This window comes from Dreissena polymorpha, chromosome 10 (assembly GCF_020536995.1).
Source record: "Dreissena polymorpha isolate Duluth1 chromosome 10, UMN_Dpol_1.0, whole genome shotgun sequence".
Classification (NCBI taxonomy): domain Eukaryota; kingdom Metazoa; phylum Mollusca; class Bivalvia; order Myida; family Dreissenidae; genus Dreissena; species Dreissena polymorpha.
In genome coordinates, this window is record NC_068364.1 from 5,087,343 (window position 1) to 5,099,504 (window position 12,162).

General features: G+C 36.2%; 1 long non-coding RNA gene across 1 annotated transcript; it reads right to left on the reverse strand.

The window, feature by feature from the left end:
* Positions 1-1,077: 1,077 nt before the first annotated feature.
* Positions 1,078-11,862, reverse strand: LOC127846955 (uncharacterized). Its single transcript, XR_008033749.1, has 3 exons — positions 11,515-11,862; positions 9,317-9,350; positions 1,078-1,148 (listed from the first exon to the last, which is right to left on the reverse strand). It is a non-coding gene; the product is annotated as an uncharacterized LOC127846955 (long non-coding RNA).
* Positions 11,863-12,162: the final 300 nt, after the last annotated feature.

Consider the following 12,162-nt stretch of genomic DNA (forward strand, 5'->3'; position numbering starts at 1 on the left):
TACATGTCGCTGGGGATCAAAAAGAAAATATTCTTACAATCAGGGTGGGGTATAATTGGAATCAATAACATAGAAAGTCAGACCTGATTAAATCCAAACAAGAATACATTGAGTCCAGAGTCAGCATATAGATACGAGATTATAAGTAACACTCATGGTCAATAAACAGCACAGATGAAAAGGTCTGCTATTGTCTGGAGTACAAAAGTCATAGTACTGACGAAAGTAACAGAATTACTCTATACCAATAAAAATTGATTAGTACCAATATATATTGATTAAATTTTAGTATATCCGCCAAGCAAGTGAATACATGAAAAAGTGTTCCTTCTAGAATATTCTGACGAATCAACCAATGAATAATAACCATACTAGCTGAGGACCAATCAAAAGTTTAAAAGAAAAATATGCAAATTAAATTGGGGACAAAATGGGGATGTTTGGAAGGAGAGCGGCACTCTGCGCTTGGGTTAGGAAAATACAACAGATAGACTTAGAAAATAATGTTTAAACTATAAATACAATTTTGATGTTAGAGAATAGAGTAAAATAAAGAAATATTTTAGACATCAGAGACTTGTTTTATCTTCATTACGTGACATATTTACATTAAAAAAAACTCACCTTTACTGCTTCCAGCTTCTCTAAGCTGATGTTAAAGCAGTCAGACTGTTGCATTATAACACTTACAAATAATCTAGCGAATTAGCAGTCAGACTGTTGCATTATAATACTTACCAATTTATCTACCGAATTAGCAGTCAGACTGTTGCATTATAACATTTACCAATTTATATACCGAATTAGATAACGATATTTATATTCAAACTGTGCATACAACCAAACTTAATGTTGCATTATAACACTTACCAATTTATCTACCGAATTAGATAACAATATTTATATTCAAACTGTGCATACAACCAAACTTATGTTGTCAGAAAAAAATGCTTGTCATATCAAACTATTTCTATTTGAACATATTATGTCTTCCTGGGACGAATTCTTTAATAGACTAACTGTAGACTAAAGCACATGCATTACTTCAAAAAAGTAGTAAACGCGAGACAATATAAAAACCTTTTTAAAGCGGTCTCGGGATGTTCGTTTAGACATACTCTTGGCCGGTAGTTCGGTTCTTTTTCTAACTGAAACATAACAAAAGCACATTTTAAACAAAATATAATGAATGCATAATCTGCCATACGTATCAATCGTATTGAAACTAGCATATTCGGGCTAGACGAAATGAATAACAGGATAGATTTCGACGTTTTACAATACCTCTATCCCCACGTGTAATACTTTTTAATCAAAGCGTTTTTTCTTTTCCTTTTGTATGTGTCCGAATCTATATGACTACATAATTGGCCTTACATATACGCTTAGTTTATCTCGAAAAGCAAATAAATGTGAATTATATAGACAGTAATGCAGTGCTTTAACAAATACACATTTTTTGTTATAAATTCCCGCCTATAGACCCAAATGAATAATTAGAATATTTCAATGGTGTTTAGAGTGGTTTCATAACATGTTTAGATTAATAACTGTAGCGTACACATGTATTGGAATTCCATATGTAGTGCATATTTGTTCAAATAACATATACACTCGTATTGTGCTCTTCTTACACTCTCACATTAACGTGGTGTTAAGAAAACCTTGGTCGCTTTGATAATATGCTCTAAAATTATAATTCATAAGACGCAGGATTTATAAATTGATTTATATTTGAAGCGTACTTTCCCTTTTGTTAAGCATACTGGTGTGAAACCTTTGATATCGCATTTAGTTACTGCAGTATAACCTATTCTATTATACGGAAGTTGCTTGACTCTTCAACAGGATTCAGCACTGCACAGATCATTGTTTAAAAAAAGCAATTTTAATTGTTTTATTGTGAATATTTGGACTTTCGGGTCCCGATTAAACCGTATCATAGCAGATTTTGCTTTATCTTTACTCTATATAAACGACAACACTTTGCGAGCTGTATCTGGAGTCTTGGGATAAGCAGGGTGGAAGTTTGTACAAAGGTGTCCATCAGTCCCTGCACAGCCTGTCCGAAGAGTATTCTATCTGTACTCTCAGTGGTCGAGTATCCACTATCGAAGGGCAAGCTTTTTCTTTTCATTATTTCAAAATGGACCTCCAGATGTAAACAATTCATTTAATCCTGTTTGTATGCAGGCTGATTTTGAATATGATATAACTATATTTTTCACATGTTTTGGTGGTGTACCTTTTTACATTTATTTGGAATTGGTTGAGTTCCCAATATCTTTTTTGGTTGGGTATTGGTTGTGTGCCCATTAGAATTTTTCGGTCTTTAAATGTGTGCCCATTTATAATTATTGGATATTGGTTGTGTTTCGAATGCATGTATAATATTATCGGGTATAAGTTGTGTGCCCAATATATTTATAGGGTATTGGTTGTGTACCCATTTTTGAATTATCGGGACTTAATTGTGTGCCCATACATTCATTGTGTATTGGTTTGTGTACCCATTTTATATTTCGAGTATTGGTTGTGTACCCATGTCATGATTATATTTCCATGTATTTGCTGTGGGCACTATAACATATTATTGGGTATGAGTTTATGTACTCATTATTAAATCCGGTGTATTTAGCTATGTGCCCATTACACTTGGAAAAAAGTTTATAACATTAAATAAATTGCCTGTATTTTTAATTTGTATCCAATTGGAACTCATTTTACCTCTGCAATTGCAAGTAGTGTATATTTCAATTTCCTTCTTCGTATTATTTACATAAATTTTGTCGTTTCAGCGCAATGGGCAAAGCTGATCCACGGACAGCGAAAGGTGGCAAACGGAAGGCCAGCAGTGAAGCATCTCCAGAAGAACCAGCCCCCAAACAGAACCGACTTGCAACGCTGATAGCTGAGGCAATATCCCAAGACAGGGAAGTTCTGGAAGAAATACAGACTCTTCTGACTGCTCCTACTGAGCCCACGAGAAAGCCGGATGGAATATCTTCAGCCACATCTGTATCGGAGACTGGTAGCATCAGTGAGGAGTCGGATGATGTATCCTCAGTCCTGGCGATGTCCAACTTTGGAGACGGCCCCTCAACTAGCTCAGCCGCCGACATTAGTTTAGGTGTTATTTTCTGTTGTACATCCACCTCTCGAACAAAGCACTATCAATAAGATTGTTAATGGTGAATATGTTGATTTCCCCTCGTTCATCTTCAATGATCACAACCATGAAACAACAACCATTCACAAAACACAATCTTCTACAATCACATCAACCCACAAAGCTAGTCGGAAACAACTTAACAAAATCAATCAATGGAATGAAGCATTCCAAATCTACTCCGACATTTACACCCAGAAATACCAAACACAAGCCCCCCATATTTTCAGGTACATGACCATAATGCAAAGACTGTCCAACAGCACCCGCGCCTGGTTGACCTACGACAAAAAGTTCCGTCGTCTAAGGGCTGTGTACCCCTCTATCCCATGGGGTACTGTCCACATAGAAACCTTTCTCTTCTGTACGACACTGGGTCAAAGCCAGCCCTTTCGGACCCGTGCAACACCATCTTCAGGCTTCCTGTCTTTCTCAAACAGGCCTAACAATTCTCCCTTCTTCAGGAAAGGCTACTGTTGGGATTTCCAACAGGTAGGTTCATGTGTACGGCCTAGATGCACACAATAACACCGATGCGAAGGTTGCGAAGGCCCACATGGTGTCTTCCAATGCAACCAGCCATTTCCCAAACATAAACGTAACAACTCCGCCGGTCCTTTCACTCCCAAGCCATCTTCATTCGGAAAGCCAACACCGTCCCAGCAGCAGCAGCAGCAACAGCAGCAAAAATAAAGCACCGTTTCCACTTCCAACCCATATCATCCTTGATAAACTTAATCCACTATTGATAGGGTATAACCCTAGCTTTTCATTGTTCTTAACCAGGAGTCTCAGTCAGGGGTTTTCGCTCGGGTGTGGGGGCACACTGTCAACCCAATTACCCAAAAATCATTCTTCAGTATCTGTCCACAAAGACTTTGTCAAGAACAAGCTTCAAAATGAACTTCTTTTAGGTCGTATTAAAGGTCCTTATCTACATCCACCACTTGATAATTTCATCTGCAGTCCTTTGGGTGTTGTACCAAAAGAGAACCAAATAGTTTCCGGCTGATACATGACCTTTCATTTTCTCCATCACATTCAGGATCTGTAAACTCTCTCATCACCAATAATTATTCAGCTGTTACGTTTGAAACTTTTGACCATGTTGCTGCTCTTGTCTTACCGTGTGGTAAATATTCTCTGGTTGCAAAGACTGACATACAAAACGCTTTCCGTATAATCCCGATTTGTCCTCTAGATTACCATAACTTAGGATTTTTCTTCAATGGTGGTTACTATTTCGATACAGTCTTGCCAATGGGTGCGTCTTCTTAAGTTTCCATCTTCGGAGCCTATTCTTCTTCCTTGCAGTGGATCTTACAACACAAGTTTGGTGTACAATATGTATCCCATATTGTTGATGATTTTATTTTTGTGGGTCCTGGCAATTCTTCCATTTGTGCTCAAAGCCTGCACACATTTTTCGAACTTGATCGCGACATAGGGGTTCCCATCAACAAACGCGGAGGTACACGGCATACTGATAGACACTACCACATTAACGGCTAGTCTTCCGCTATCCAAGGTACAGACTCTCCGCAATCTCCTCTTTTCGCTCAAACGCCGCAAGAAAACAACTCTTAAAACTTTACAATCTCTATTGGGGCATTTGAAATTTGCTTGCTAAGTCATCAAACCTGGTCGTTGTTTTTTGCGACGCCTCTATGATTTGACTATTGGTATTTCTAAACCAAATCATCATATCAGATTGTCAAACGAAGCTCGCTCTGACTTGTGTCTTTGGTACGAGTTCTTAGAGCAGTACAACGGATGTACGTTGCTAACCGGAGATAGATTTGTCTCCTCCACAACTTTGAAGTTATTCTCAGATGAAGCAGGTTCTAAAGGCTTTGCATGTACACATGGTACATCTTGGACCTATGGATTGTTTCCCCCCTATGCAAAAAAACACCACATAAACATTCTAGAACTGTACCTTATAGCTATGGCAGTTAACTTGTTTGGTCATTAATGGTCCAATAAAAACATTTTCTTTATAACTGACAACATGGCCGTGATATTTTGCCTTAATAAACAGACCTCGAAAGATAAGATTATGATGAAACTTGTTCGCTTTATTGTACTCAAAGCTCTACGATACAATTTCTGTTTCCGTTCGAAACACATAATCTCTAAAAATAACAAAATTTTGATCTCCTTTCTCGCCTTCAGATTCAGGAAGCGCTCGCAAGGGCTCCACACTTGGTCAGAAATCCTCTTCCGATTCCCCTTGCCACGAGTTCCTCCAAATTGCTGCGGTGAAGGGTTATCTACTACAAATGTATCTAGCAAGCTCAACCAGACGTGCTTATGACCGGTTCTGGTCCAGGTTCAAAGAGTTTACCTCCAGTAACAATATGGGTAGTTTGTTACCTGCAACTCATGAGACGGTAGCCTCTTTTGTCGCTCATTTACATATGCGGGGTTACGCGCCTTCAACAATAAGCAGTCACCTGTCTGCTATCTCATACCACCACCAAGTTCATAATTTTCCAGACCCTTGTGATACTTACTTAGTGCGACGATTAGTGCTCGGTGCGCACAAGTCTAACACCAAACCTGACTGCAGAAAGCCTTTACTACTAGAAGATGTAAACACGTCTAATATTAACTACAACCTTACTTTTCTCCCAAAACCCCTTCATGCAACTCATGTGCCAGGCATTCATACTGGTAACATTTCACGGTTTCTTTCGAATGGGGGAGTTGCTCTCTAAGAAACGGGAGATGGGGCATATGTGGTTCAGTTTTCACATGTCATTGTTAGAAGCAAGTCAGTGCGCATACGTTTATACAGGCATAAGACAAACAAAACCAGCAAGCCAGTAACTATTGTCCTGAAAGCCTCACCAGTACATTGTCCTGTCCGCACCTTGAGGATTTTTTTGGAAGTCAGGGGAAACCACCCGGGACCCTTATTCACATTGTCAAACAATTTGCCCCCCACACAGGTTCTTTTAGACCTACATTTATCAAAATTCTTACTTACTCCAATTTCCATCCCAAACATTACACATTTCACAGTTTAAGAATTGGAGCTTGCACACAAGCGGTCCTCTCTGGAAAATCTGAACAAAATATCATGCTTATGGGCAGATGGAAATCCAAAGCCTTCAGAAGATATATCCGTCTACCTCAGGTCATCTCATAACTCACAGGGTCACCAATCAAACGCAGTCTTAACCCCGCCATTTGAGTTTAGTACTGAAGGTATTTGTTGTGTACCTTCTAGTTTTATTTTATGTAGTTGGGGCAATGGGTAAAAGAATGCATTTTATTGTTAATGTGTAAACTGCATACATAAGATTGTATTACCTTTTAATACAGATTTCAAAGCAGCCAAGATGTAAATACGTGTACATAAAATTATGTTGTGTTTATCCAGTTATTGGGTGTCAATTTACTTGCTATCATGTTGTATACTTTTTCATGTACATTTACCGTCCACATTTTATTGCTATTTGTTTCTGTAGATGTATGCTTGTCTTATTAGAACAGCTTATGCAGGGATTATTCTCCCTAAATAAACATTGACCATACCAAAGTTATTACATTCAACAATATATCTTTTTCCACATGCATATACCATTATAGATATTGGCTCATTACTTTGTCGTACTAAAACGTATTTTATTCTCACTAACTTTTACTTTCTTACATACTGCCATTGTGAGCCTGTGATATTCCATGACACCTTGTATGGGTTTGTTTATTTTTATACTATTTTACTTACAATTAGTAATTTTAAAGTGCATTATTTTTGTGTTCCGTGATTTATTACTAGTCAACGCCTTTTTACTTGCTTATGATTCTGTCCCACAAATGAACTAGGAAATTGGAGAGCAAAAATATGAAATATACATTGAACATTTGCTTTCTCGTATTTGATGTGTATATTGAACATTTTAAAGCATGTATTGCACTGCAATCATGTGCGTGCATTCCAATAAACGCACTACATTAAATCTCGTAAGATTATACGTTTAGTGCTTGGTAAGTCTCTCGTGTTCGTAAATCTTCTACTTGAAGAGAGGGTGGAGTGTTGATAAACGGTTTTTCTTTGAAGATAAAGACTAACACGACAAATGATTCTTCATATACAGTTCAAAAATGCAAAATAGTTGTGTAAATTCTATAGAAACGTACATGGACCCTTCCCGTAAATACCGTATATTTGCCCTGTGATCACAACATACCAGAAACGTTTAGGAGGACTGATTTAGAAGAAAATCTCTCTAAACATATGCGCATTTTGCTCAGATTCACATGTCTACATGTATATTTTTAAATACACGAAATTATGTTCTACATATGTTTTGATCAGCAAGTAAAATTAAATCAATATAAGTTTCATGACGTAAAATATTATCACTCGTTGACTTTTTACATGTAAATACGGCTGGCATAAGAAGTTGGATCATACGTGATTACTGGAAAAAATCTCTATAAGAGACAATTAAGTGACACCACTTTTCTAACATTCAAAGATCGCAAAGTACCATACTATGGTCCGTGTCAAGGTGAGATAAAAAAAAAACAGTTGAAGAGAAAGTATGAACATTATATACTGTTTTACTATTTAGCCTAATATACACAGCAATGTAATAACAAAATGCTTTAAGATTCATATTATAATTAAAATTGGTCAAGATAATTTTGTTTCTAAAGACAATATATTTTAGTATGTAATGTGTGCCATTTTATTTATGTGCGAATAACGTGTTCAGTTTATGATAATGATGGGGCTTCCGCTAGAATTTCTAAAATGGGAAAAACTGTTTAAACGCAGAAATGTATTTCAGCATTGAAATATAAAGTTAATGATTGGTTTACAATGCAGCACAATAACACATTCCATGCCATTTTTTTTATTTTCAAATTTCAAAATGATGTTACTATTTTAGAGTCTCAGTATTAATTTAGTTTTTATTCAATTGTGCTGGAGTAATGTCAATATATTTGTGTTCATTGATAAAATTAAAACAGCATATCCAAAGTACATTGTACGTGCAAGTATTTAGAAACATTCAATAAAGTGTTTTTATTTTCGTGTTATCAACTCATTTTTGATTCACTTTGTAGCAGGACAAAACATTCAATTGGACGATTCAAAACTAAAAAATTGTTTCTATTGCTTTTGTGACATAAGCATTCTCTCCTGTTGTTAATTGATGTTTTTTTATCTAGATAAACAATAATTCATTACTTTTAGCGATTATTCGTAAAGCCATTCATTTTCCCAGGATCTGAATAAATGTACATAAATTGCCAACACATTTGCATGCAAGCCTGTTTAAATAATAAAAAAAGAATGGTGAACTCATTATTTATCCGAAGAGGTATTCGTCCAAATGCACTAGATTCATTTTGTCCGGAAACACGTATAAAGAAATATCAATATCTGATTAGAAGGTTGTGTGTATTAGTATCAAATCTGACATCGAACAGACATCTAATATTGTTAAGTGCATGGACTGAATTGAAAGTCATAACGTCATGTAACGTCTTTACAAGAGGAATACCAGAATCATGAAAACCAGATTGTCATGCGAAAGCTAGTTTGACTTGGCCCTCTTTAAACTTTATGTATTGAATTAGAAAACAATGTGTAATGCGAAATAATTAAAAATGCAAATCAAATCATTTATGGTTTGTTTAAAAACGTAATAACAAGAAGAAGATTCTAGAATTAAGTTTGTTGTAATGTGTATTTTAAACGGCGCGGTGGATATATGCCCTTGCCAGCCATCTCGAACAATCATTAAGATAGTTGAACTAACTGTACACTCTGAGATAAGGTTATTGTTACTTAGCGAGAGTTTGGCATTTATATTCTGTTTAAAGCATTGATTAATTATGCCTAAAGGTAGTTATAGAGCTGCGTTAGTTAGGCTGGTTATAAAATGATATTGTTAGTTAATTTAAATTTTGCATTAATAGTTTTTTATATTTAGATTTAATAATTAACAAGTGGCGCTATATTGAATTTACATTTACTTCTTCACTTTGAACATCATATTACTTAAAATCAACTTAAAACAAATACAGAACGAGCACATATATATGATACCGAGATATTACTTTTTATACTGAAACATACACAAATAAAGCTGGATATATTGAAAATTCAAGTTCATAACTTACATCTGGACCAAATAGCGACTGTTTCAATCGGTTTCTGAAACGAAACATAACCAATTAGGGTTGTTTGGCCTTTAAAGTGGTCCGTATATTGTATAACGAACAGGTGATTTCCGAGAACAACTTTTCCACTTTCTATGAAGGAATATATTCGTCTATTTTGTAAGAATAATCTGTGAAAAAGGGTGTTCAATCCAAATGCCATCGTAAACTATGTACATTGCATTCAGGGGTTTTTCTGCCTATTTTGGGAAAAGGAGTCTGACCAAATTGGGAATTTTTTATCGACAAAATTGGTCATTTTGGGAATTTTTGCTTCGATGAAACGGCTCATTTGGGAAAAAAATTGTGAATTAATCATGCTTAAATAATTCAGTGGTTTAACAAATAAATTTGTTTTTATTTGGGTATTTTGTCTTCTTTATGTAAACAGATGCAATATTGGGCATGTTCAACGTTAATTCAATTACTGCAGTTTTATTTTTCAGTTACAGTTACACTCTGTGATAAGAACTGAACAGTCAAAACCTTATAGCAAATATTTTTGACCAAAACAAACACTGGTTAGTCACATAAGTTATAAGACACTTCATTCTTAAAAAAAAAAAAATTTTTTTTTTTTTGGAAATTGGGAAAAAAATTATAATTTCGGTTTGGGATCGGGTCCGTTTGCTTTGGGAGTGCCTCCGTTGTCCGGAGGCGCAGACAGTGCTGAAAAACCCCTGGCATTATTCTGTCAAATCGATATAAACTGTATCAAATTTATATGACGGTATAGTTCTATCTGAGAGATTGCTCCAAACCCTATTAAAGGACAAATCCTAATGCACTTAGCTATTTATTTTAATTAAACAAGGTTAGTACAGCTAGTACAAACAGAATGTATACATCTTCGATGAATGTTTGACTGTGTGGTTTCCATGATAATCCAATAAGTTTTAGACTGTCAAATTACACAAACTCAGTATTGAAAGCCAAAACTGGAGCTTTCGTCCGTGTACTACGAACTTCATCAGCAGAATGATTTCTACTGTTAGGAAACGTTAACACCGCTAATTGTCGAGGTGAGCGGTGTTAACGCACGGTCGATGACGCCCACACAAAACAGAAAGTTGAACATGTCGAGGAGTTCACAGAGCACATCAACTCCATTTACCCTGCCATAAAGTTCACGACGGAAAAAGAAGAGAACGGTTCACTAGCTTTTATTGACACCAATACAATCAGAAAACTGGACGGCAGCTTAAAAATACACTATCTACAGAAAACCGACATATACAGACCAATATCTAGATTTCAACTCCCACCATTAGAATGAACACAAACTGTCAGTAGTAAGAACTCTTTTTGGCAGAGCTAAATCAATTATTTCAGAAGAACAGAACATCTATAATGAAATGCAGCATGTCAGCCAGGTCTTGGAGAAGTGCCACTATCCGGAATGGGCACAGAAGAAAGAATTTGAACATGTCAGAAAACTAAAGTCCGATACGGAGAGCAAGAGAGTACCAGAGCAAGCTAAGCCTAAGGGCAACGTCGTCCTTCCTTATGTTCAAGGTATCTCTGAACAGTTGAAGCGGGCCTTTTCTGAAACACAACATCAGCATATCCTTTAAGCCACACACAACTCTAAGACAACTGCTAGTTCACCCTAATGACAAACCAGACAAGAAAGACATCTGCGGACTTATCTACCATATCAAATGAGATGGCCATTCAAAGGAACAGTGTTCAATTGGACTATATTGGCGAAACTGAAATAAATCTTAAAGCACGATTCATTGAACACAGCAGACCGAGTTCAACTTCATCTGAAGTCTCATGGCATATACATAACTGTAAAGCGGAGCACACAATCACAATGGAGAACGTGGACCGTGAGCCATCTTGGTTCGAGAGAGGGGTCAAGGAGGCTATTAACATCCAAGCACTAAGACCGGCGCTGAATAAAGACAGGGGCCGCTACCACCTCTCGCACACCTGGGACCGTGCGTTAACATTGCTCACCCCGACAATCTGCGGTGTTAACGTTTCCCAACAGTAGAAATCATTCTGCTGATGAAGTCCGTGGTACGCGGACGAAAGCTTCAGGTATAGCTTTCAATACTTAGTGTGTGTAATTTGACAGTCTACAACTTATTTGATTAGAATGTATACATATATTCTTAATGAAAACATTATTCCGATAAACAATTACATACCTGAACGCTCGTCTGCAATTTTTCACGTAGATGATTATATTCTCGAAAACAAAAGAAATTTGAAAATGAAATGAATTACACTATTTAGGCAGTCAGTATAAAGCCAGTATGAATGTCAAGATTATACAGTGATTCTTTTGGCAGTCCTCAAGCTTTCAATACTAAAATAGTGTTATGGTTTGCACAGCATATGGGCCAGTAATTTGCCACTGGTCAATGAACGGCCCTTCTGTTTTCTTCTTGTGTAATTCAACTTGATACAAGTGTGATCCACCAGTGTCTTGGCGTATGTGTGTTCCCGATGAATCTTGAAGCCAGCGTACTTCCGCGTCCACTATCTTCAAGCGTAATCCACATTGCTGAAACAACACATATTTTGTGCGTTAATAAATTCAATAAGACGGATTTTTTTCTGATGTGACCTTAATTCTAATCAAAATTCATGAATTCTTTGAAATGTGCAACTAGAATTTTATATAATAAGACCATATATTTTTTTCATATTACTTTACTTAAATTAAAACTTAAATATCACAACATGGCTTGATGATATTTCAAGCAACCATCTTATAAAACATGATGTGTATAGTATCGGCATTTATGTGCTCAACTATTTTAATCTGTTAAAACAACATTATTTATGTCATT